Source organism: Notamacropus eugenii, chromosome 6, assembly GCF_028372415.1.
Source record: "Notamacropus eugenii isolate mMacEug1 chromosome 6, mMacEug1.pri_v2, whole genome shotgun sequence".
In the NCBI taxonomy this organism is placed as follows: domain Eukaryota; kingdom Metazoa; phylum Chordata; class Mammalia; order Diprotodontia; family Macropodidae; genus Notamacropus; species Notamacropus eugenii.
Genome location: NC_092877.1, coordinates 146,620,715 through 146,644,965, shown reverse-complemented (window position 1 = coordinate 146,644,965; position 24,251 = coordinate 146,620,715). Strand labels below are relative to the sequence as shown.

The 24,251-nt window shown below is 37.5% G+C and overlaps 1 long non-coding RNA gene across 1 annotated transcript in view; it reads left to right on the top strand.

Moving 5' to 3' along the window:
• Nucleotides 1-3,375: 3,375 nt before the first annotated feature.
• The window catches only part of LOC140510664 (uncharacterized), a 30,889-nt gene continuing 10,013 nt past the window's right edge, over nucleotides 3,376-24,251 (top strand). Inside the window, exons 1-2 of the long non-coding RNA XR_011969327.1 lie at nucleotides 3,376-3,485; nucleotides 14,350-14,511. This is a non-coding gene — a long non-coding RNA (uncharacterized lncRNA). The remainder of the gene's footprint in view (nucleotides 3,486-14,349; nucleotides 14,512-24,251) is intronic.

Genomic DNA, 24,251 nt, shown 5'->3' with positions numbered 1-24,251 from the left:
TGACCCAAAAGTCTTTAGTCGATGCTTTAAATTTTATTTCAGGCAGGGGTAGTCTGGAATCAGCTCAAGCTGTCTTGTGAGAAGCACTGGTTAAAATTTCAGTATGGGCATTTACATTTTGGATATTGGCAAATGCTACAAATTAGGGTATGATGAATTTTTAAAATTATATAAATTATATACATTTGATATTTAATTTATGTTGTATATCATAATTTATATTATATTATAATAATTTATTTGTGAAATAAATTATATTATTAAATATTTAAATAAATTAAATTATAATTTATATTATATAATTTATATAATAGATAAATTTATATAAAATATATTTTAAACATGTAAGAAATTGATAGCAAAATATTAATAATGAATATAAAGCATAAAAGTATGTTGTATATACTTTTTTAAAAATTTTGAGAGGTGATTGTTAAACATTTACTGGCTCACTCCTGATTTTAGGCAACTTTTCCCCTAAAATTTATAATCTAAAATCAGATTGCATCCTGGTTCTTCACTGGACTTTGAGCCCATTCCTCTACGTTCAAACTGAGTTAGAAAAGACCATGGTGTACCCATCTGGCACACATGAAATAGAATATAAGTAGCTTCCATGAAAGACTGAAGATTTGGTCCACTTAACTGTTCTCTGAACTCTACATTCTATCTCTTGTTCCCTTGCCTTTGTGAAGTCTGTCCCCCATGGCTGAAATAGGGCCCCTCCTCACTTCTCTCTCTTAAAATCCTTGACTTTCTTCAAGGCTCACCTTTTGTGTCACTTCCTATGGGAAGTGATTTTCATCATTCTTGGTGCTTTCTGCCTTTTCAAATCTTCTTCTGTGTATATACTTACCTATTTAAACACTGTAATCTTTCTAATCCCAATAAAATACAAGCTTTTTAAGAACTGAACCTTTTTGTTTGGTCTCTGTGTCCCCAAGACCTAGCACAATGCTTTAGTGCTAACTAAAGCTTTGATGTATTGAATTGACTGAGTTATGCAGATGATAACTCCTCCTCCCTTCCTAAGTCACTGACCTCTTGGCTTTTGTCTCCATTCGTGCAACTGCTTTTCTCATCACCTTTCAAATGTCACTGACAGTGTTTCAGTTGCCCAGATTTCATACTCTGAAGAAACCCTGGTATTGACCAATCTGGGCTACTAATTTATGCTTTCTTGATTCCTAATTTAAACTCCCAGTTTCTCCAATCAGGTAGGCACCACCTTCCCCTGAGGCTGCTGTTTGCCTCACAAGGGCCCATGCTGATCCTGCCCCAGGAGTGATATTGTGGTATTCTCCAACTCCCTAAACAGAGGACCTAAGGCTGTCAGTGTGGCCGCTTGTACTACAACCCACCTCTAACTGCTCCAAGCAGAAATCTTCAGAAATTGCAGAAATGGTAGCCTTAAACCTTGCAAGTACAGGCTTCCTTGTAAGGAACATTTGCTACATGGACAGAAATCAATATCTGGTTTAATTTAGTTCAATAAACATTGTTTTTAGGAGGCACCAGTTTTGAAGTCAGAGAATATCTCAGGTGATCCCACCTCACATACTCCAAATTTTGTTGATTTAGTTAAATGATACAAACTTTCTGGTCTCCAGCCTCCAGTGCCCAGTTCAATGTACCATATACCAGATTGGGTGCCAGAGATACAAATATGAAAATGATACAGTTACTGCCTTTGAGGAGCCTACATTGTACTAGAAGGAAACACCATTCACACAGGAAAGTAAATTGAAAGTAAGGATCATTTTGATTTTTGTTATGTTTTGGAAAGGGAGAAAGTAGAGCTTTCAGGGGTGGTGGTGTTAACTATTAGGAAGATACACACACACACACACACACACACACAAACACACATACACCCCTCATTAAAAATAACCACGTATGGGAAAATGGGGAAACATTATTATCATCCAGCCAAACTTCTCAACTTCTAATTGTCCATATATGCCACGCAGTTTCCCACCTCTGTACTTTTATCTAGCTGGTCTGCCAATTCCTCTCTTATTACCTCCACCTCTTAGGAATCTCCCTCAACTCACCTTATAGGCAAGGTTGATACTCAAGAGAGGAAAAGTATCATGAGAGAATATGCCACACACTTTACAAATTCTAAATCAAGATTTGGCATGGAATATCCTTACTCTGCCCATTCAATATCTGGAGGACTTTGTCATGCTTATAATGAATTAGTCTAGGTAGATTTGACTACCAGACTTTGCTTGCTGGTTGTCCATCTTTATGTATTGAATACTGCCCTTGGTCACATACAAAATTATGAAGGCGTCAGATGTCAAGTCTCAGCAGGTAGGCAGAACATGAATTAAGTTGCACAAGGACTCAATAATCACCAAACCAGTCATTTTAATTGCTTATAACCTAGCCCACATACAAAGGGGACAGTGAAAGGATGAGAACCTCTCATTCAGACTCCCTGTAGCATGCAGGGAATATCAGTTTGTGCAATGGCCCAAAAAGTCTTTCATGAACTCAGGAAACAGGTAGTATTTTAAGACCTTATGAACGAGGGAAGGAGTAATTGTTTTTTTCAAGGATATCCTCATCTACTTCTAGACTCTTACTAATCCTGCCAAATTACCCTGATCTATCCTCCACCAATGTGGCTGCTAGGTGTCTCCAATGCTGGGCCTGGAGTCAGGAAGACTCTTCTTCCTAAGTTCAGACACTTAATAACTGTATGACCCTAGGCAAGTCATCTGCATTTGCCTTAGTTTCCTCATATGAAAAATGAGCTGGAGAAGGAAATGGCAAACCACTCCAACAAATCAACTTTCTTTGCCAAGAAAACCTCATATAAGATCATAGAGAGCTGGAAACGACTGAAACTACTGAATAACAAACCTATTTCTCAATTAGAGCAAGTTAAGTCAAGTCAACAAGCATTTGAGAAGATGAAGCTCTTGAAACACCTAACAGGTGGTAGATAAGTCAGCACAAATCCATGCAAGTGGGAAGCCTGATGAAGTAGAGGATCATTGCTATTATAAGAGTGAGGCTTAGAGTACTGAAATTCTCCCGAGGCTTCTTGGTGGACACCAGAGATGGACAGCATATTTATTGACCCAATTAATTGATTCACCTTAGCCTCTGTTTTACTGTATCAGGAATCATGGGAACAGCATATAGTAGAGATCAACACTTCCACCTTCACTATGGAGGTTCTCTTATCACAGGATACACTGATTTCCTCCATGCTACTACCTCACTGGGGATTTCAGCTCCATTCAGAGTAGAATGTGATAACCAGTCTAACAAGTTCTCCTGCTTGTGGGCAATGTTGACTTTCAACATTCTTGTAACAGGTCATCCATCTTAGCAAAGATATTTATGGATTGAAGAAACAAAAACAATTGCCAACTATTTGCCCAAAATATCATTATCAATCAAGAAGACTGATATAATTCTTGGCCCAAGGGACAGAAGTAGGAGCAAAGGGTAGCAGTTTCATAAAGGTAAGTTTCATCTCAACTCATGGAAAAAACCGCCAACCCAAACTCCTATGACTCACTTGAAAAGCTGTGGCTTATCCCTCCCCTAGAGTTCTTCTAAGAGAGGGTGGATGATGAGGAGATCACTGACATCCCTTATAACTTCAAAATTCTATTTTGTTTTGTTTTGTTTGCAATTCTATGAAAGCAGAGTTTCAAATGTCAGCATCGGGTACTAGAATATTCTCTAAGTAGGCATGCCACTTTAAAGTACATCATATTCATGTTGTTTCTATACATAATGACTTCATTTAACTAGGCAATCAAAGAAAAATTGATAGTTAAAAAACTGTTGGGTTCAATATCTCTAAGGTTCAGGAGGGGTATAAGGGAATGCGCCATTTTATGCAACTAATTTGGAAAACAGGTAGCCTGGTACTCTGGATTTTGGAGGCTTTAGAATCAATACATCATGAGATTAAATTCCAATTCTTGCATTTAAAGGTTGTGTGGCAAGGGTAAATCACTGAATCTGTGCCTCAGGCAACCCCCTATTACTCACCTACTAAGTCTTAGATGGATTGCAACATGTGTTGGTGGATTTAGTTTCCATACTGGGAGTTCCTTGCATGGAGGACATAAGAGTCTGCTAATATATGTAATACTGAATTTTATCTTTCCATGACATTCCACTGATTTTTACCTTTGTAATCCTGGTCATATGTCATTATAGAACTTCATAGGATACAAATCATCAAAACCTTCGACAACAATTGACAGCAGGATTGGGAGGGTATTTCAGCACATCCCAATGTCATGAGCTATGAGATGACTACTAAAAAATTTAGCGTGGAAATGACAACATAGTATTCCCTCCAGATCTAATCACTGGGACCTGCTGTTGTCACAGTGCAATATAGAAACTTTCATTTCCTTTCTAGGAGATCAAATTTTAAAGGAAAGCTGGGATCAGAATGATTTGCAATGTTCAATTTAGCTTTTTACAGGAAGGACGGTATATAAATCTAATAAATAAATTCCCACATCAGAGGAAAAAACCCCAACAACAGTCTTCTTATTATTCCTCCAACAGCTGTGTTTCCACACCAAATAGAATGCTACACAGCATTTTAAAGGGCAAGTCTCAGTCCGTTTGAGTATGCAGTCCTTGCGCACAACACAGCAGGTGTTTTATAAATGTTTGTTGAATGAATATTCAGCATGCTACAGTGTGGTATAATTCTGGCAAGAGATTGGTAATAGAGGGAGTTGGGTTCAAATTCAGGGTCCTTCATTCCACAAAGATAGCAAGATACCTATCAGAATCTTCCAGCTGAAAGTGATTTCTTCTCTATGCTAATCATTCTCAGAAATATCTTAAACTCAGCCTGTGTAAAACAGAACTCACTATCCTTTCCCCTTTCAAGGGCACTGCCATCCTCCGAGTCACTCAGGCTCCTAACTTCATATTATCTTCACTCCTCTTTATTTCTTAACTCCCTCACTATAGCCAATCATTTTCCAAGTCCTATCAATTCTATCTTTGTAACATCTCTTGTAACTTCCCATTTTCACCTCTACTGCAGCAAATACCTCCCTTACCTCACACATGGACTTCCATATTCCGATTCATCCCACACTCAGTTTTCAATTTGATCTTCGTAAAGTACAGGCATGACCTTGTTACCTCTTTTCACTCAATAAACACTCCCACCACTCAATAAACTCCAGTGACTCCATATTACCCCAAGGGCCAAACATAAAATTCTGTGTTTGGCTTTTAAAGTCTTTCATAATCTGGTTCCTCTCGACTTCTTCTGTCTTATTCCTTTCTCTCCTCTTCTGCTCCACAATCAAAACACACAGTGACTGCCCTATTTGCTGTTCCTCAAAGAAGATATTTCATCTCCACATTCTGCGCGTTTTCATTGGCTTTCTTTCATTTCTAGAATTCTCTCCCTCCTCATCTCTATCTTAAGGCTTCCTTCAAGTTTCAGCTTAAATCTTACTTTCTATAGGAAGTCTTTCCCAATGTGCCTTAATGCCAAGGTCTGCTTTCCTGGATTATCTCCTAGACAGGAGATTATATGTCTATATCTATGTATTCTGTATATTATATGTAGATAGTTGTTTGCATATTATATCCTTCTATTGAAAGCTTTTTTTAACCTGTTTTTTGTTTTGTTTTGTTGTTGTTTGGCTTCTCTTTGTATCCTTTCACTTGGCACAGGACCTGGAAAAGAGTCACCTAATAAATGCCTATTGGCTTGAATATTCAAATTTGTCTCATCCTCTTTCGCACTTGTCACACTCTCCCATACATCCTACTTTGTCCATCCTATTCAACTGTTCACTTCTTTAAGGCAGGGACTACACTGCTTTTCTTTTTTGTACTGTCAACACCTAGCTCAGAATCTTGAACACAGTAGGTACTTACCAAATGCTTTTAAAATTTAATGAAATTCGATTAACCCTAAAAATTGCCTTAACAATTTCTTACCCATATGAGTGTGTAACACACAGTTTAACAGAGCACACTAGGTTTTGAGATTCATAGGATTATAGATTTAGAACTATAAGGGACTTTAGAGGACAGTAATTCAACCCCATTTGTTTCAAAGATGAGGATATTGTTGCACAGAACAGTTAAATGATTTTCCCAAGATTACACAATTAGTCAATGTCTGAGGTGGGATTTTAACCCAGGTCTTTCAGCATCCAGGTCCAATTCTCTATCCATTAAGGCATGCTAATTATTTTCTTTCTTTTATTTTTAAGAAGAAGACAAAGTGTGTGTGGTACCTAAGTTACTCTTTCATATTCTCCTCAAGATTGCCTATATTAACTGCTATCAATGCATGCTTTTCATACAGTAGACTCCCCACTTCACCACACCTAACTGAAGTCCTACCTGACAGTAACTAGGTCGTGGTGTTCCCTAGAAAGCTCAAATTTGTTTCAAAGAGACTATAACAAGTGAAAGAGGCCAAGTAGTTGACCTCTTTGTAGAGGGACAAGAGAACCTGGCATTTCTGGGAACCACCAAAGGGAATTTCCTACTATGCCATGCTTGTTGAGCATGAACAATGCACAAAGTATTGAATGTCAGCAATATATTACTTGTATTTATGTTTTCTGTTTTAATTAAAGACAATCCCTACTCAGATGTCAGTTGAAATAGGCCAACAAGAGGGAAGACATAGTTAAAATAATTGTATTTCCACAAAGTCATATAAAGTGTTAGGAGCCACTAAAGAGGCTGAGCAAATCCCCAGGAAATACTAGGTATTCCAGTATCACCATGCAATTACAACTTCAACCTAATGGTTTAAAAATAAGTCATTTATTGAAAAATGAGAAGTGAATAAGAGTCAACACCTTGACTCATCACCATTTCTTGAATTTTAAGTAATGTGCGTGTGTATGTTTTCATCCTTCGTTGCCGAAGAAGACCATGCCATTAGAGAAATAATGACATGACTTGCACTTGACTTTGTTTTGAGTGAGGGAGGGCTGTGCAAGGTCACCAGCCTTACTTCTCCTCCAGAGCCATCTGATTCAGTGAATAGATATTGATCAGGATGACTGGAGATGACCCAGGATGAGGCAATTGGTGTTAAATTACTTGCCCAAAGTCATACAACTAGTGAGTGTCAGATGTTTGAGGTGAGATTTGAACTCAGGTCCTCCTGACTCCTGCTCTGGTGTCCTATCCACTGCATCACCTAGCTGCCCAATTAATGTAAATAGTCACCACAACAAGGAGGCAAAAAAAAATCCCCAGGAAACAGATCAATCACAGATACTTGATTTCCTTGCTACGTCAGAAGACATGGCAACCAAGATCAACAGTGGTTCAAATTATGAGACCATCAGTAAAACACTGTAGAAGATGATGATGAAATATTACTGACTATATTTGTCTTAAAGGTAAAAGCTCAACAGAGGTATTTATTAGTCCTTAGAGAATTCCCTGGGTACTATTCAAATAGAAGAGAGATTCCCTGTGGATAATGAGATTTTCCAGATATATTTGATGGTTAATCATGAAATATGCAGGAAGATTTATTCACCCTCCCCCATTTTACAGATATAGAAACTGAGGCCCAAGTAGGTTTGAGTGATTTATCCAAGGTGACTCAGGTTGGATCAGACATGAGATTTAAGTCAAAATCCTCTGACTCCAGAGCAACTCAGTAACTTCTCCTCATTTGAGGTTCATGCTATTCATAAATATCGCCCTATCAAAATCTTGATGGCTGTTGTTTTTAGACCACCAGGTCATTTCCCTTTCTTCCTCAAAGGGTTTTTACATGACTCACAATTTTTCTCTCCTCAACTCCTGCTGTCATACTAAGAGATTTCAAAATCAATACTGAGTCTCTCTCAAGTAATCTAACTACCCAGTTCCTCAACCTATTCACTTTATAAAATCTACTCCTCCATTCCACCTCAGCCATACACAAGGATCTTATACCCCTGATTTTGGCATTGCCCACAAATGTACCACCACCACCATGGTCCAGAATTACAAATTCCCTTATCTGACCATACCCTTTGGTCTTTAACCTTTCCTTTCCCTTCCTTTACAAAATGCTACTCTTTATTCACACTGGGACCTCCAATCTCTTGACCTTTCATTTCTTTCCAGGGCCATCTCCCTTACCTTAGCCACTCTTTCCTCTTAGCAACTCCTTATTTATCTTTGATATCCACTCCCTGCAAGTAAGTTTCCCTCTGTCATTTGCAGTGTAAAATTCCTTCTCCCTCACAGAGAAGAGTCATCATAAGAATTGACCAGTTTTGCCTTCTTTCTGTTGTCAGTCACCATCATCCTCTCCAACCCAAACAAAGGTCCTGACTTAGCCATTGCTGAGAATCTTTTTTTGCTCCCAATAGAGCAACAGACAGAAAAATGAACAAAAACCAAGGCTTCTTGTTGTTTTTAAGCTTTCCTCACTGATATCACTTTTCTTTGAGCTTTAGCATTCCTGTCACTATTTTTGTAGGATTGTGCCATATTCTTAAATTCATTCACTGCTACTTGGCCTTGTTTGCATCTTTTCTATACTTCCTTTTAAAAGTTGAAGCTGGATGAGTTCTCTGTCAGATTTCTCAGTCAAATTCTATACTTCCTCCTCACTGAAATTGTGTTTCCCTTTGTGCTTTCAGAATTTCATTTCTGAGTATCCCTATATGGCTGCCTTTCTCTAAAGCATTTTAGTCTAGGAGATTCTAACTTTCTTTCCTCTGAACACTTTGAAATTTGCTTTTCCCAAATCTGAGTTGCCTATTAAACCATCCCTATTTCTTTCTTTTTATACTATGAAATCCATGATTGAATGGTCCTTTTCCTCTAAGGTTCCCATCATTTCTATTGCAGCAATCCATTCCTTCTTATTATTGCTGAAATATAATTACCCCTTGTTTGCTCCTCCACTTTTTGAAGGATGAAATTATCACTAAGACAAATGAAGAAATGATCATTTGCTTTGCTTTTTGGCGGAGAGAACGTTCTGGGCTATGAGCTTGTGTAGTGATTAGAGTACTGGGCCAGGAAACAGGAAGACCAAAGATCAAATCCTGCATCAGATACTTACTATCTGTGTAACACTGGAGAAGTAACTTCACTGTTGTCTACTTCAGTTTTCTCATCTATAAAGTGGGGATAATAATAGCAATTACCTCCCAGTACCATCCCAATTACCTACCTGTCCTCTGTGAGGACAGAATGAAATAGTATTTGTAAAAGAGTTTGCAAAACTGAAAGTGATATATAAATGCCAACTTTTAACATGCCTGAATAATTGAAGTTCCTCATTGATACTGTACTATGTCTGTGTGCAAGACTTGAGATCTGTTTCCCAAGTTCCTGATCTATATCCTCTTTCTGTCAAGTGATTTGCAATATACCCCAATGACAAAAATCACTTCTGTTTCTCCCTCTGTTTACCATCACCTAAATACCTTCCATCACGATTTCTCTCTCTGGTTTCTGGATTTCCTCAAATAAGTATACCTTATTAATTATATATAATCTCTAATAATGATTAATAAAGATGTATATGTATATGTGTATGTATGTATATATGTATGTGTGTGTATATATATATATATATATATATATATATATATATAGTATATTTACATATACATATATATCACTACTTGACCCCACCTCCATTTTGCCTGGCCTGTTTTTTTTTTAAATAAGTTATACTAATCCAGAGTCATAGTTAAATCATGGGTTTCATGCCATCAAATCTCAGTGATGTTTAAGAGATCAGATGTGTCCCTTGAATTAGGACCCCTAGTTCCATTGTTTGTTGCTTAAATTTTGTACATTTTGTACAGACACATCAAATTTCTTCTCTTTAGATTTCATGAACATTGTTCCTTGAACATAAATCTCTTCCAATTCTATATCTTCTCCTCAAATTCAAAAAGTATACCACTTATGCCTTCATCTAAATCACTGATAAAACTGTAAAACAGAACAGCAGCCAGAATAGATCCTTAAATTACTACAGGAGATAATTTCCTTCAAGTTGATTTTTAGACATTTATGACTACAATTTAGACCTAGTCACTTGACCATTTTCCAAATTCAGCTAACTATACTATTGTCCAGATATCAATCTCTCTATCTTGTCCACAGTATGACATTTAGTCCTTATGGTAGAAAGGAAACAGTGCCTACTATGGAATTAGAGGTTGAAATCTGGGTTAAAATCTGCCTCTGATGCTTATTACCTGTGTGACCTCTATTGATTTCAGTTTCCTCTGCAAAAGAGGTTAGGGGATTTTACTAGGTGGTCCCTGAGGTACCTCTCAGTTCTAATGCTATGACTCTATGATCTAAAAATCAATTGCTCTAGCTTACTTAGCTTTATGACACAATTTTTATAACATAATGCATTCATTGTGAGAAGAAAATGAGGTAAATATAAAAAATCATTTTGTGAGGCTTAAAGTGCTACATATAAATATTACCTATTATTACTATTATTTTTATTACCAGTCTTGTAACCCCGTCATAAAAGAAAATAAGGTTAATTATCATAGCATGTTCCTTGTGATGATCACTTAATTTCTAGGGATGCTCATTAAGCATCTCTTTAATTATACATTCTAGAATTTTGCCAGGAATTGAAGATAAACTCACTCACTGACCTACAGAGTATACTGTAGATACCACTCTCTTTTCTTTTTAAAAAAATTTTAAAAAACCTACTTTTCTCTAGTTTGTGGTCCCTTATTCCTCACAATCTTTCCAAGATAATTTACAAATCTGCTTACTTTGCATCTTGTGGGAAGATGTCTAAATTATAGAGTGCACAAAGGAAAATAATGTAAAATAAAAACTGAAAAGGTAGGTTAGAATCAAACTGTAGAGGGTCTTCAGTGACAGCCTGAGAAGTTGTTATTTTATCTTGAAGGTACTATAGAATCAGTTTTGAGCAGGAGAGTAACCCAATTGGACCTATGACTCAGGAAGATTGTTTTGGCAAGTATATGTTGGACTACAGAGGAGAGAACTTAGAAATGGGGAAGTAAGTCAGGTGGTTATTACCATTGGCTGGGGATGATAAAGGTCTAAATTACAGTAGTGATGTTGCAAGTTGAGTGAACATCCGTGAGGGATGGTAAGGATGGAAAGTTGATGAAGCTTGGCCAAAGTTTTTTGACTATGAGGGTGAGGAAAAAGTAAGAGTTAAGCCTAAATCCAAGGTTGCAAAAGTCTATGAACAGGCTGATAGGCAGTAGTGCCTTCAAATGTGAAGATCTTTTGATTAGTTTTGTAAGATTGGCAAATATGCACACACACACACACACACACACACCCATATATATAGTCATCCTTGATTAGATGTACTTGACCCACAGCCTATTCAAGAGTATTTCCATATTTTATGCCATAGTCCTGAAATCTAAATCCCAGTCTTGGATACTGTCTTCTTAATCAGCCGTACATAATTCTACCTTTCTTACAAAATGCTTGTTTTACCTGGGAGCAGTGATAAAAAATGTTACCAGTGGCCTTGATGGCTTTAGTTTCTTGTGCTTTTGTTTCTTGCCTTGTCTTCTTATAAAGACTTTATAGACTTTGGCAAAGTCTTCTGGATTCCTTTTGGCAGTATCATTCATCTTTACCTGACTCATCTTGATGACTAAATGACGGTAGGCATCAAGTTTGACAAGTCCTGGGAGATGCTCAATCATATCTTGGATCTGTGTCTTGGGAGTACAGCTGAGCTCTATGTTATTAAGGTGATTCAAGAAATAACTGCTTCCATAACTCTCAGCAGGAACTCAACATTGACCCTTCCTCATCCCTTTTTTCTCTGACTTTTCCTAAATGATTTCTCACTTGATAGCACCTGTGGACCCACATTTTCTTTCCTTGGAGCACAAATAAGTGCTTTTTCCTCAGATGGTACAGTTCTATGCTTAATGGGGAGAGCCTCATCTATATGACTTACCACTGAGCATCCAGTTGGCTTCTTTCTGACCTTTTCTTCCATGTCACATTATCCTTCCTTCTAATCTCTTGATTTAGTTCAGGGTTCCTTTTATCTCTCCGAATCCTTTTTTCTTTGTTTAGGACTCAATACATCATTATTTCAATTGAGCATGACTTTGTAGATTCAGGGAGGCAAGGAACCTTCAAGGTCTATAATGTTAAGGAAATTTGAAGCTCTTTCCTGCCCCTTAATAGGCCCATGTGAACTGCATTGAGCTCTGGCCTAGCCCACAGCTTCAATCACATGGAGGGGATGGTGGGAGAAACTTGCTGAATGGGTGGAGTAGAGGGTGCAACAGGGAGAGAGAGTAGGGTGGAGTTCAGAGAGAGAGAGCAGGTGGAGCAGAGCAGCTAGCATGAGTGAGAGAGACAGAATGGTTTTGCTAAGGGAGATTGTTTGTGGGGAGGCCTGACTAAGGGAAGGCTTAGGGATGGCTGTGCTCCCTTTATTGGTAATATGTCAGAATTTTGTTGTTACCATGGTGGAATTGACTTTCTGGCATCTGGAGGAATATCTTTGTTTCATATTTGAGGAAGAGAGTTTATATTTTGCAAATTTACCCTGGAAATACTCATGCATATCCATAATACAGGTGATACAGGTATCACATTGGTGCTACAAATGGTGGTGAGAATGGGATCTAGAAATATAAAATGTCTACATGGAGACAGGAAGGCTCTAGGGTAGGAAATGGGTATCCCATGATAGGAGGATCTACCTTATTCCTCTCTGGTTAGAGAATGGGCTAAAAGACTTTGTGAAAATTAGGAACTGAGGCTACAGAAGGGAGAACCAGAGATTTAGAAAGATGTTTGCAAGGAATACCAAAGAACCAGAGAAATAAATGGCAGGAGTATGTAGAAGAGGGTAGGCATTGTTAGCAAGTTATCATATTATATGTAAAAGTAGAGACAAAGTGCTAGAGGAAAAGGTTCCCCTGAAAAAGAAGTTAGCTGATTTGCAAGAGAAGATTCTATGCTATAGTCTCCAAGCTTTCCTTTGGAAAAGCAAGCTAAAATATATCAGGTGGTAACAGAAAAGACAGTTGTGAGAGTGGTTCAGAAAAAAAAAAAATTAAGCAGAAGTGAACAATGGAAAAGTGAATGCAACCCTTGCATCTTTGCGGCCTGACTAGAACCCAGATATCTGGGAGGAAGATGTGTGGGAGGAAAAATGAAGTAAATTTATATGAGGAGGCCTGTAGAAATGTGAGCACTGTCCAATACTACAAAGGATAGTGGAGAATCTGGGGCTGGGGGATACACAGTGTTTATGGAACTAAGGATTTTTCTCAGCAGGAAGTCACTGATATTTTAAGTCAATTCACCCCCCAAATGGGAGAATCATTAGTATCTTGATAGTGAGAATCAGTGAGCAAGGGTTCAGTGGAGTATGAATAGATAACATAGATTGTTTCAAATTTATAGGTATTTCTCAGACTCCTTTTGTACAACAAGCTTTCAGGGGTTATCATATTCAAGGAGGTAACAATGGAACTAATCTGTTAGCTTTAGCTGCTAAGGGATGCAATAAACAGTATCCCACTGATTCTATGTGGCCTAGTGGAGATAGACCCTTGTATTTACTTAAAAGACTATATGAGAAAGTTAAAGAAAGAGGTAACAAAAATGGCAATAATGTTCAGAGATGTCAATGTTTATCATAGCACTCCCTTAACGATTCCTCATAGAAATATAATAGTAAAGACTGTTCTGCTCCTCCTGCTTATAAACACATAATTCTGACTCTAATAATTAGGGGAATAGGATACCCTTTTTTGGAGGTGTTGGATAAGATTTCACAGTTAGGTGACTTGGGGGAATGTGGAAAAGATAAATTTCCTCAAGAGAGAAGAGCAAATAGCCTAAAAAGGAGAGAAATGTTTACTGCTTTATTAAGAGCAGGCATAGATTTTGGAAGAATACATGGTATTCCAACTAATGAAGTATAGAAGTTATACTGAGAAAAGGGGCTTAATATTAGGCAGAATAAGGAAGTAAGAACTGTCCCTGCAGATCTTCTTGAAACATTGTATTCAAGTTTGTCATACCTGCAGGAAGAATAGGAAATTGACCAGATCCCAGTTCAGATTAAAGAAGTACACAGATGAGAGTATAGACCCCATATCAGTTTAACTATGTACTGGAAAAATGGATCAACTACTGTAACTGGGCCATTAATAGATACTGGGGTAGAGGCCTCTCTTATGTATTAAAACTCTGCAGTGAGGAAAATAGGAATCAGTGCAGTTCCGGTGGATTCATTGACTCCAGAAGTCTGGTTAAGACTATATTTGCCTTGCTTCTGGTTATTGTCTCCTTATTCTTTTTGGCCTTTGTTTGTGTGTTTAATTTGTTTGCTAGATTTGTCTCCTGCAGAGCTAGTGCCTTCCACTTGTAGATGACTGACTGCTTAAGCTGGATGTCACCCTCTGTCCAAGACTGTGATACATCCCCCTGGACCTGACATTGACCAAACTCTGGATACTGGCTAAAGAACTAATCCCTCGAATTGGACCTCTTGAGGTAAGGACTGCTCTATGTCCAATCTCAGCAGCAAGTAGTTATAGAAGAAGTGACCTTTCCCCCTTACCCCAAGGGATTTTGGAGTCCCATTTATTTGAGGAGGGAATGATGGGGTGCTTTGCTCAAGCTCCCACCCTAAGATATTGTTTTATGTGTTTATTTTGTGTTATCCCTGTTATATTGTTGTAAAGTTATGTTAATACTAGTTACCCCTAAACTCCCATTGAGCTGTTAATGGACAGGAAAGATCTTGGGGCTGAATGTAATGTTAAGGGAATTTGAAGATCTTCCCTCCCCCTTAATAGGCCCCTGTGACCTGCAGCGAGCTCTGACCCAACCTACAGCTTGGGTCACATGGAGCTGATGGTGGGAGAAGCTTGCTGAATGGCTAGAGTAGGAATAGTGCAGCAGGGAGAGAGAGTGAGATAAAGCTGAGAAAGAGAGGAGGCAGAGCAGAGCAGCTAGCATGAGTGAGAAAGGGAGTGATTTTGCCTAAGGGAGCTTTTCTGTGGAGAGATCTGACTGAGTGAAGGCTTGGGGATGGTGGTGCTCCTTTTAGTTGGAATGTGTACAAACTTTGTTGTTGCTATGGTGGAACTGACTTTCTGGTGTCTGAATAAATATCTTGGTTTCTTCTTTGAGGAATTTACCATGGAAACACACATGCATATCCATAGCAGCTGCTATGGGTATTGCATTGGCGTTATAAGGTTATTGAGCCCAACTTCATTTTAGACAAGAAAATTAAGGCCTGGAGAGATTTCCCAGAATCACATAGATAGCAATGAACTATAATTTTCAAAAGGAAGCAATATGGCATACATAGAAGACTATTTTATATACCTATGACTTGGTGTAGCACCAACATAATATTCACAGCACCTACAGCTGTCATGAATTGTGAATTCTGAATTGTGAAATATACAACAGACACCTCACATGAACCAAAATATTTATTCAGATACCAGAATGCCAAATGTATCATAATAACAAAAATCTATACACAATAACAACGCTAAGGACAACACCATTCCCAAGCCTTCTCCCTGCTAGGCTTCCCACAAACCAGCTCCCTTAAACAAATCACAAACAGGCTCCCTTAAACAAAATCACAAACAAGCTTTCACTCATGCTAGCCAGCTGCCTGCATCCTACCTAGCTCTGACTGCTCTCATGATCAAATTTCCTCTCAGCTCTGCTCTAGCTCTGTCTCTTCCTTTTCTACCTTTCCTGTTCCCCTATTCAGGAAACTCCTCCCACCACAGGCTTCATGTGACTCAAATTTATGTGACTTAGGCTTCCATGTGATTTACATAGGTCACATGGGCCTATTAATGAATAAGAAAGATATTCCCACTTAAATTACCATTATGCTTGGCTAAAAATAAGTCTCAAAATATTTCATCTCTGGTCCTCAACTCTTACCCTAACTAGGTATTTGTATAGGATCAAAGATAATTTCCAAGAGGCTACCAGTGGAAATTCTAATTGCTGTATAATTCCCTGATCATCAGCATAGATCTAGTAGGATTCTTCAGGAACTATATCATTTTGCTTTTCTATTCCATATACCTAGCACAGTGCCTGATATACTAAAGAAATTTAATAAATGTTTGTTTATTCATTGGCTTGAATGATCAATTAAAATAGTATTATGTAATTCTTTCAATAGAAAAATAATAGACAATTTTTCATAGCCCTATATGAAACATAGGTGTGAATTATTCCCAGTTATGGACAATCAAATATCACATGTATGTGACCTTGGAATGTGCTTTCTTACTTTTATAAGGGGTGTATATTTTTATAAGATGGGAGTGATGCATACAATTTCTTTGGAGAATTTTAATGCCAATCTTTTATTTTGCAATGGGCCTTAAGCTCACTACCATAGTGCTCCTGCTTTGCTTCGTAGCCATTGGGTTTACACTATCTTGGAGTTAACAGGTAAAGGAAATAGGTATGAGGTTGGAAAAGTTGGGGGATAAACTCTTATCATTTTTCTCTTCTTACCATGTCTGCAATTCATCTCATAATGGCAACAGACAATAGTCCCAACATTATGACATGGTGCATCACCCAAAGAAAAGTTCCCCTCTCACTTTCTGGTAAAAATTCCCCTAGACTGGGGGAGTTAGTAAAGTTTTAGTTTCTAAAGATTCCCTGATGACCTGCAGGCTTCATGGGGAATGAGAGTAAATAGAGATAACGTAAGATATTAACCAAGCATTTAATTAAGCCTGGCAGGTGTTCACTGTTAATAAGAACTAAAAAGCCAGATTTGCCCCTGGTCATTGGCAATGTAGATAATTTTGAGGCTATCTGAGTTGACTGTATAAGCAAATAATATTAACAGAAAAAAAACACAACACACCAAGGGATATACATGAAACTTAGGCAAGTTTTAATCAACTGGCTACCTAAGATATTCATTTGTAAGATTACATTAACTCTTAGGGTGGAAACCATAAGGGGCAGCCCTGAGACTAGTTACTGGTTAGGGAAAGTTCACAGTGAAAGGAGCAGAGGAGGTTCAGCTAAAGGGCAAACTAACTTCATAGGGTCCTCATTGAATCTCCTTTGCCCAATGCAGTTGGTCTGTTTTCCTTGAGGTCAGGAATATTAGGTCTGTGCACATCAAATATTTTGACATCCTGCAGATTCTAGTGATGGAGTGTACTACAGATAATCTGGTTTATTAAAAGGCATTTACATTCTTATCAATTGGGGAGTGGCTTCCCAAATGATAAATGGTCAAAGAAAATGAACAGACAATTTTCATATTAAGAAATCAAAGCTATCTACAGTCATATAAAAATGCTCTAAATCACTATTGATTAGAGAAATGAAAATTAAAACAGCTCAGATTGGCTAATGTGACAGAAAAGAAAAATGATAAATATTGGGGAAGATGTGGAAAAATTGGAACACTAATGCATTGTTGATGGAGTTGTGAACTGATCCACCCATTCTGGAAAGCAATTTGGAACTCTACCCAAAGGGATATGGAACTTTGTATACGCTTTGATCCTGCAATACCACTACTAGGTCTATATCTCAAAGAGATCATAAAAATCGGAAAAGGACCCATATGTGCCAAAATATTTATAACAGCTTTTTCTGAAGTGACAAAGAATTGGAAATTGAGGGGATGCCCATCAATTAGGGAATTATTGAACAAGTTTTGGTATACAAATGTAATGGAATATTATTGTTCTATAAGAAACGATGAGCAGGCAGATTTCAGAAAAAACCTAGAAAGACTTACATGAACTGATGCTAAGTGAAGGGAGCAGAGCCAGGAAAACACTATACACAGTAGCAGCAACATTGTGTGATGAACAGCTATGATAGACATACCTCTTCCCAGCGATAAAATGATCCAGGACAGTTCCAAGGGACTCGTGATGGAAATTGTTGACCACATCCAGAGAAAGACATATGGAGTCAGAATATAAATTGAAGCATATTATTTTCTCTTTTTTGGGGGGTAATTTGGCCTTTTATTCTTTCTCATGGTTTTCCTTTTGGTTTTGTCTTCTTTCACAACCTGACCAATGTGGAAAATATGTTTAATATGATTGTACATGTATAACCTATATCAGATTGCTTGATGCCTTAGCGAAAGGAAACAGAAGGGAGAGAGGAAGAAAAATTTGGACCTCAAAATCTTATGAAGATGAATGAAACTATATTTACATGTAATTGGAGAAAAATGCTATCAAGTAAAAGAACAAAACGAATTCTATGCTTCTGTTTGAAATAAATGTTAGCCATCCTGAAATTTAAAAAAAAATTGGGGAATGGCTGAACAAGTTGTGGTATATGACTGATGAAATACTACTGTTATATAAGAAATGATGAGTTCACTGATCTCAGAGAAACATGGAAAGACTTTCACAAAATTATGAACAAAATAAGCCAGAAACAAGAGAACATTCTATACAGTAACAGCAATATTGTTTAAGAATGCCTTTGAGCAAATAAGTCATTATGACTATTGTAAATACCCAAATTAACTGTAAAGGACATGTGAAGAAAGATGCTAGCTGCATCCAGAGAAAGAACTGACAAATAGAAGTATTCACAGAATAGTTTTACATTCAAATGACAAACATATGCTTGCCAAAAACATTATTTTATTGAGGTCTTACACAAGGCAAGTATTCATATCATGGCCAGAAAAAGAGACACAAGGACACTCTCAAGGTCTCTCTTAAGAACTTTTCAATTGATTATGTGACATGGAGACACTAGCACAGGATCACTCAGCATAGCATGTCCACATCAGAGAAGATGCTATGCTCTATGAGCAAAGCAGAATTGAAGTAACTCAAAAGAAACATGAGATGCCAGATTTAGAGAATCCACCACAAATATTCACATGGACTATCCAGAAATTTACATATTAATTAATTACATATTTAAAAGCAATAGCAGGTTGTGAATACATTTGCAGTTGCATGAGTAATCATCTTTTTTTTTTTAACATACTATGTTATGAAAGTGCTTATTTTAGTCCATAAATTAAAAACAAAGCAATTTTTTCAAAAGGTACTTAGAGCTAAAAAATAATAATTCACAGACTTGAAGCATTTGCAAATTGAAAGGGACCTCAGCATTAGGGCCAACCCAATGTTTAGTGTGGACATGAAAGAAATATATGAAAGAGATCTCCATTATAACACCACTTAGTAATCGTCCAGATTTTACTTGAAGATCTCCAAGCATGAGGAACCCAGTAACTCTCAATATAATTCATTCAGCTTTTAGACAGCTCTAATTATGAACAAGTGTATTCCAACACCAAGTTTAAGTTGGTTTCTTTGCATGTCCCACCCATAATGCCTGATTCTGCCCTCTGGGACCAAACAGAACAAGTCTAGTCTCTCCTTCATTTGACATTCTTTCAAATACTTTAGGCAGTTATGACCCAGTGAGTCTTCTCTTCTGTGGGCTAACCGTGTCTTCATGTCCAGCTCCTTCAACCACTCCTCATATTTCCTCTACTCAAGGTTGTCTACCCTACTGGTTGCTTTCCTCTTTATTCTCAACAGTTTATCAACGTCCTTAAATTTGAATGCCGAAAATAGAACAATATACTCTAGATGAGGTCTAATGAATGCAGAGTGCAATGGGATCATAACCTCCCTATTCCTGGAATCTATATCCCTCTTAATCTATCCTAAGAATGCAATAACTTTCTAACTTGCCACACCACACTGCTGACTCATGTTGAACTTGCAGTACATTAAAATCCCAAGATCTTTTTTCAGAATAATTGCTATCTAACCATATGTCCCCCATCTTACAATTGCAAAGTTGGCTTTTTGTGCCCAAGATTTCCTTTAAGGAGAAAGATTTCAAATATCTCAAAAGGTAGACAGTGATTATAAAGAACCAGTAAGGCTCTATCAAAAGCAGGTCATACCAGACTAATTTCATTTCCTTTTTTGACAGGATTCCTTTTCAACTTATTAGATTCTTTCAATTACTCTAGTTCAGTGGTTCTCAAAGACTGGGTTGGGGACCTTAGGAGCCCCCAAGTCCCTATCAGGAGGTTTCCAAGGTCCAAACTATCTTCATAATGATATTAAGATATTTTTATTTCTTATACAGTAAACATTGATAGATATAGCCCACAAAAACAAGCTCTTTGGAATGTCCTTAATAATTTTTAACAGTATAAAGGGTTCCTGAGGCCACAAAGTTTGAAATGCTGCTCTTAGCCCGTCAAATTCCTTTTGTTTCTTGACTCCTCTAACTATTTTGTCAGCTATTCCTCTCAACTTTCTCATTCCTATATTTGACAAGTATGCCCTTTGGACCTTTATCCAGTTCACTAAAAGTATTAAACAGCACAGGGACAACACTGATCCCTAGGGTACTTCAAAGGAGACTTTCTGTCACATTGACATTGAACAATTTATCTTTAAATCAAGCCATCCAATCAGTAATGAATCCATCTGATTGTATCATTTTCCAGTACAAATATTTCCATCTTCTTCATAACAATAGTATATGAAACTTTATCAAAAGCTTTGATAAAATAGAAGTAACCTATATCCAGAGTACTCTCCTCTCAGAAATCCTGTCAAAAAAGGAAATGAAATTAGTCTGGCATGACCTGTTTTTGATGGAGCCTTGCTGGTTCTTTATAATCATTGTTTACCTTTCTAGATATTTGACACCCTTCTCTTTAATTCTCCATTTCAGAATTATTTCATGAACCAAAGTCAAGCTTTCGAGCTGAGAGGTGGCAAGCGCTGTTCACCTTCCCCACCCCCCCAAAATGGGACAAATTAATTTGGAGTAATAATTGTAGCATTGATCGGGGTAATCTGAAAAGACTTTTTGTCAAAGGTGCCACTTTAGCTGAGTATTGAAGAATTGTGGTTCTCATTTAGGAGGTTCTGCAATGTTCAGGGGCTTGAACAATCACCACAACATCATCTGAAAGAAGAAACATCTGGAGATACTCAACATTTATGAATAATCCTTCTTTCACTTGGACTGTACAGGACATCTTTCTTGACAGTGACCAACATCTTTGATGGGCATATATTTCCTGCCTTTGTGCTTTGCCTAATATTAATTATCAGAAGTTTGGGGGTAATCTCCATGACAGCTTTCAAGGAATCTTGTGTAATGTTAATACCTCCTATAGTACCAGGGCAGTACAACAATCTTCCAAATCAGTTCCTTTTTAATAGTCCAGAAATAGCAAAGGACAGTGGGAGCTTATTCATTCTCTGTATCTTTCAGTCAATTATAGGACTGTAAAAATGTGGTCTTGCTGTCTTGTGAGAAGCTACTTCCTTCTCAAATATTCATCTAGCATCACTATGAAACTATGTGTAGATTATTTTCATAAAAACTGTAAAAATGGGAAAGTGGGTATATGAGCTAATAGATATTGATTTCCTTTCAGTTGTTTGGAATGTATTTTCCCAGTAGGGCTTGTGACATACTCATCTAATTCTGCCTTCAGTGAAGGCATCTCCCAACCCCAAACAATCTTGTTACTTAACTGCTTTTGAGATCTGCTTAATAATTACATCTTTTAATTCTTTGTGCTTATCCAGGATAAAAGGGGCACTTGTCTGTGGATTAGCCAGCACTCAAGGGATATATGTTTCAAAGTGTGTACTGAAGCAACAGTGATTGGCCCATGAGAGCATCTAGTTGAGAATCAGGTGAATCCATTATGTAGTGACATACAGGATAAAAACAGACACCTAGATTGGTTTCACCGTCAGGCAGGTAGTTTGTGTATGGGTGGGAGGGGGAAGAGGGCTGGGAGAGGAGGAAGAGGGACCTTTGTCTAATGCCTGGACCCTGTGCCCTAACATTCTTGGGATTTGCTAAGCTTACTTTCTGGATCAGGCCCAGTTCAGATTCTGTTGTAATGTGTTTCATTTCCGTGAATTGTTTAGTATCCATTAACTGATTTGTGGCTTGGGTTTATTTTTCACCAAACTTACCCTTTGCTTTTAAAATCATTTGGACAAAGGTGGTGTACATTATTAAAACATGTGCAGAATATTCTGTTGCATGAATGGAGATGGCATTTTTTTATCTGACTTTTTAAATTTTAGAAGAGGTGTGTGTGTGTGTGTGTGTGTGTGTGTGTGCGCGCGTGTGTGCCATGCACTCAAGTTTAAGCTAGAACATAAATGATAGATTTAAGGAGAAAAAAACCACCCTTCTAAATGTGTCTTTTAATGAGGCATTTCAGTGTTTCCCATGGCAATTTGAGATAATCACTGTGTACAATCTTTTTAAACAATTTTCCGCATTTATTTTTAATTAAACTTGAGTATGTTGCAGAGTCCCCCATATTACCTTCAGCTGAACAACTGCATTGGCTGTAACTCCCCCCTCCCCCCCAGGCCAAGCAATAAGGTGAACCACATTCTCATTAGGCTTTAAATATGAATGTTGTAGATATTCATCTACTGACACAATGAAAGTTATAAATCTTGGCTTTTGAAGTTGCTATAAAGCCATCATTTTCTGCTCTGTCCTTGAACAGCATGTATCCAGAGCAGGAGATTTCTCTTTTCCTTCCTTTTAGTCACATTATCTCTGTAGTTCATAGCATTTGAGATTTAGAGCAGGAAGGGACCTTGAAATGTAATTTACTCCTCCCTCCCTATTGGACATACGAGGAAACTGAGGCCCATATAAAAGGTGAAGTGATTTGCTCAAGTTTGCACAATTATTAAATGACAGATTAGGATTTTGAACCCAGGGATCTCTGACTCTGAATTCAGTGCTCTGAAGTCAGGAACAATGCTCAAGTTGGAGTCAAAGGAACTCAGCTTAAATTCCAGCTCTGTCTTTTTTTACTTGTGTGACCTTGGGGAAGTCATTTTCACCTCTGAGACTCAGTCACTTCATTTGTAAAATGGAGGACTTGAAACTAGACCATGTCTAAGGTCTGGTATTCTTTGACCTACTGCATATTAAATGGAAAGGAATTTCATTGCACTGCACTTCTCAGGGTGCTCCCTATTCCTCAATTATAGTCCATTTTCATCTAATAACAAGGATTATGGGTTGATTTCTTTACTTCAGAGGTGGATGACTATCATAAGGACAGACAATTATACATGATGATTTGTGTTTATGGTCAACAATGCAAGAGGCTGGGCATTTTAAACTGAGGCTCATAGTTTCATTCAACCTTTATAGAATTGCTTTGACATAGGCAATGACTATTATTTCTATTTTGCAGATGAGAAAATTGATACTCAAGGAAATTAACATGCTTGCCAAAGTTTGCACAGTTAATAAGCAGTCAAACTAAGCCTCCAAACCAGGTATTGTTTCCAAACCAGAAGGGGTTCTCTTCCTTTAAAAATAATAATAACAATAATAATAATAATATTTTTTCAATAAAATAAAAATTGAAGACCCTGAGATTGCTATCAAAAGATAAAACCCAAGAAGTTGGAAGAGGTCAATGGCCTCTTCCAAGGAGAACCACTCATTAGAAACCAAGACCCTTGTTACTCCTTGTAACTTTCTTTGTTTGAACTACATTTCATTTTTTTCAATTAATTATAATGTATTTTTTGTCTCTCTCTCTCACCACACTAGAAGGAAAAAAGAAAAAGAAATCTCTTGTAACAAATATGTAAAGTCAAGAAAACCACGTTCCCACATTAACCACATCCAAAAATGTACATCTTATTCTGCTTACTGAATCCCATCACTCTCTTTCAGGAGAAATAGCCTAATTCATAGATGGCCATTGAGTTGGAGTTCTTAAGTCTTTCAACTTCATTTGTCTTTGCAATATTGTTGTTACTGTATGTTATTCTCCTGGTTCTGATCACTTCACTCTGCAAAGTTCAAAGGGGTCTTCCTCAGCGAAAATGATCCTGTTTTCCAAAACTTCTCTATCATCCTATTTATCTAAATTCATCATATGACCAATTCAGTCTTTTCCACCAAATGGTTACTACCTGGCAGAGAAGTTTTAGTGTCTTTTCCTGAGTTGAATCTCTTTGTCAGGTTTATAATTCTAAGTCACAGAGGCCAGAGCCATAGGTCAATGAATAACACTGTCTCTAAGTCGACATGTTGACCTTCCTACCCCACTGACTCCCAATAAACTTACACTAGAAGGGCATGGATGTGGGATGCTGAGGGCTTAGAGAATCCACTTTTGCCTTCAACATTTGATCTCAGTTGATTCATCTGGTCTGACTACTTAAGAAATAACAGAAGAC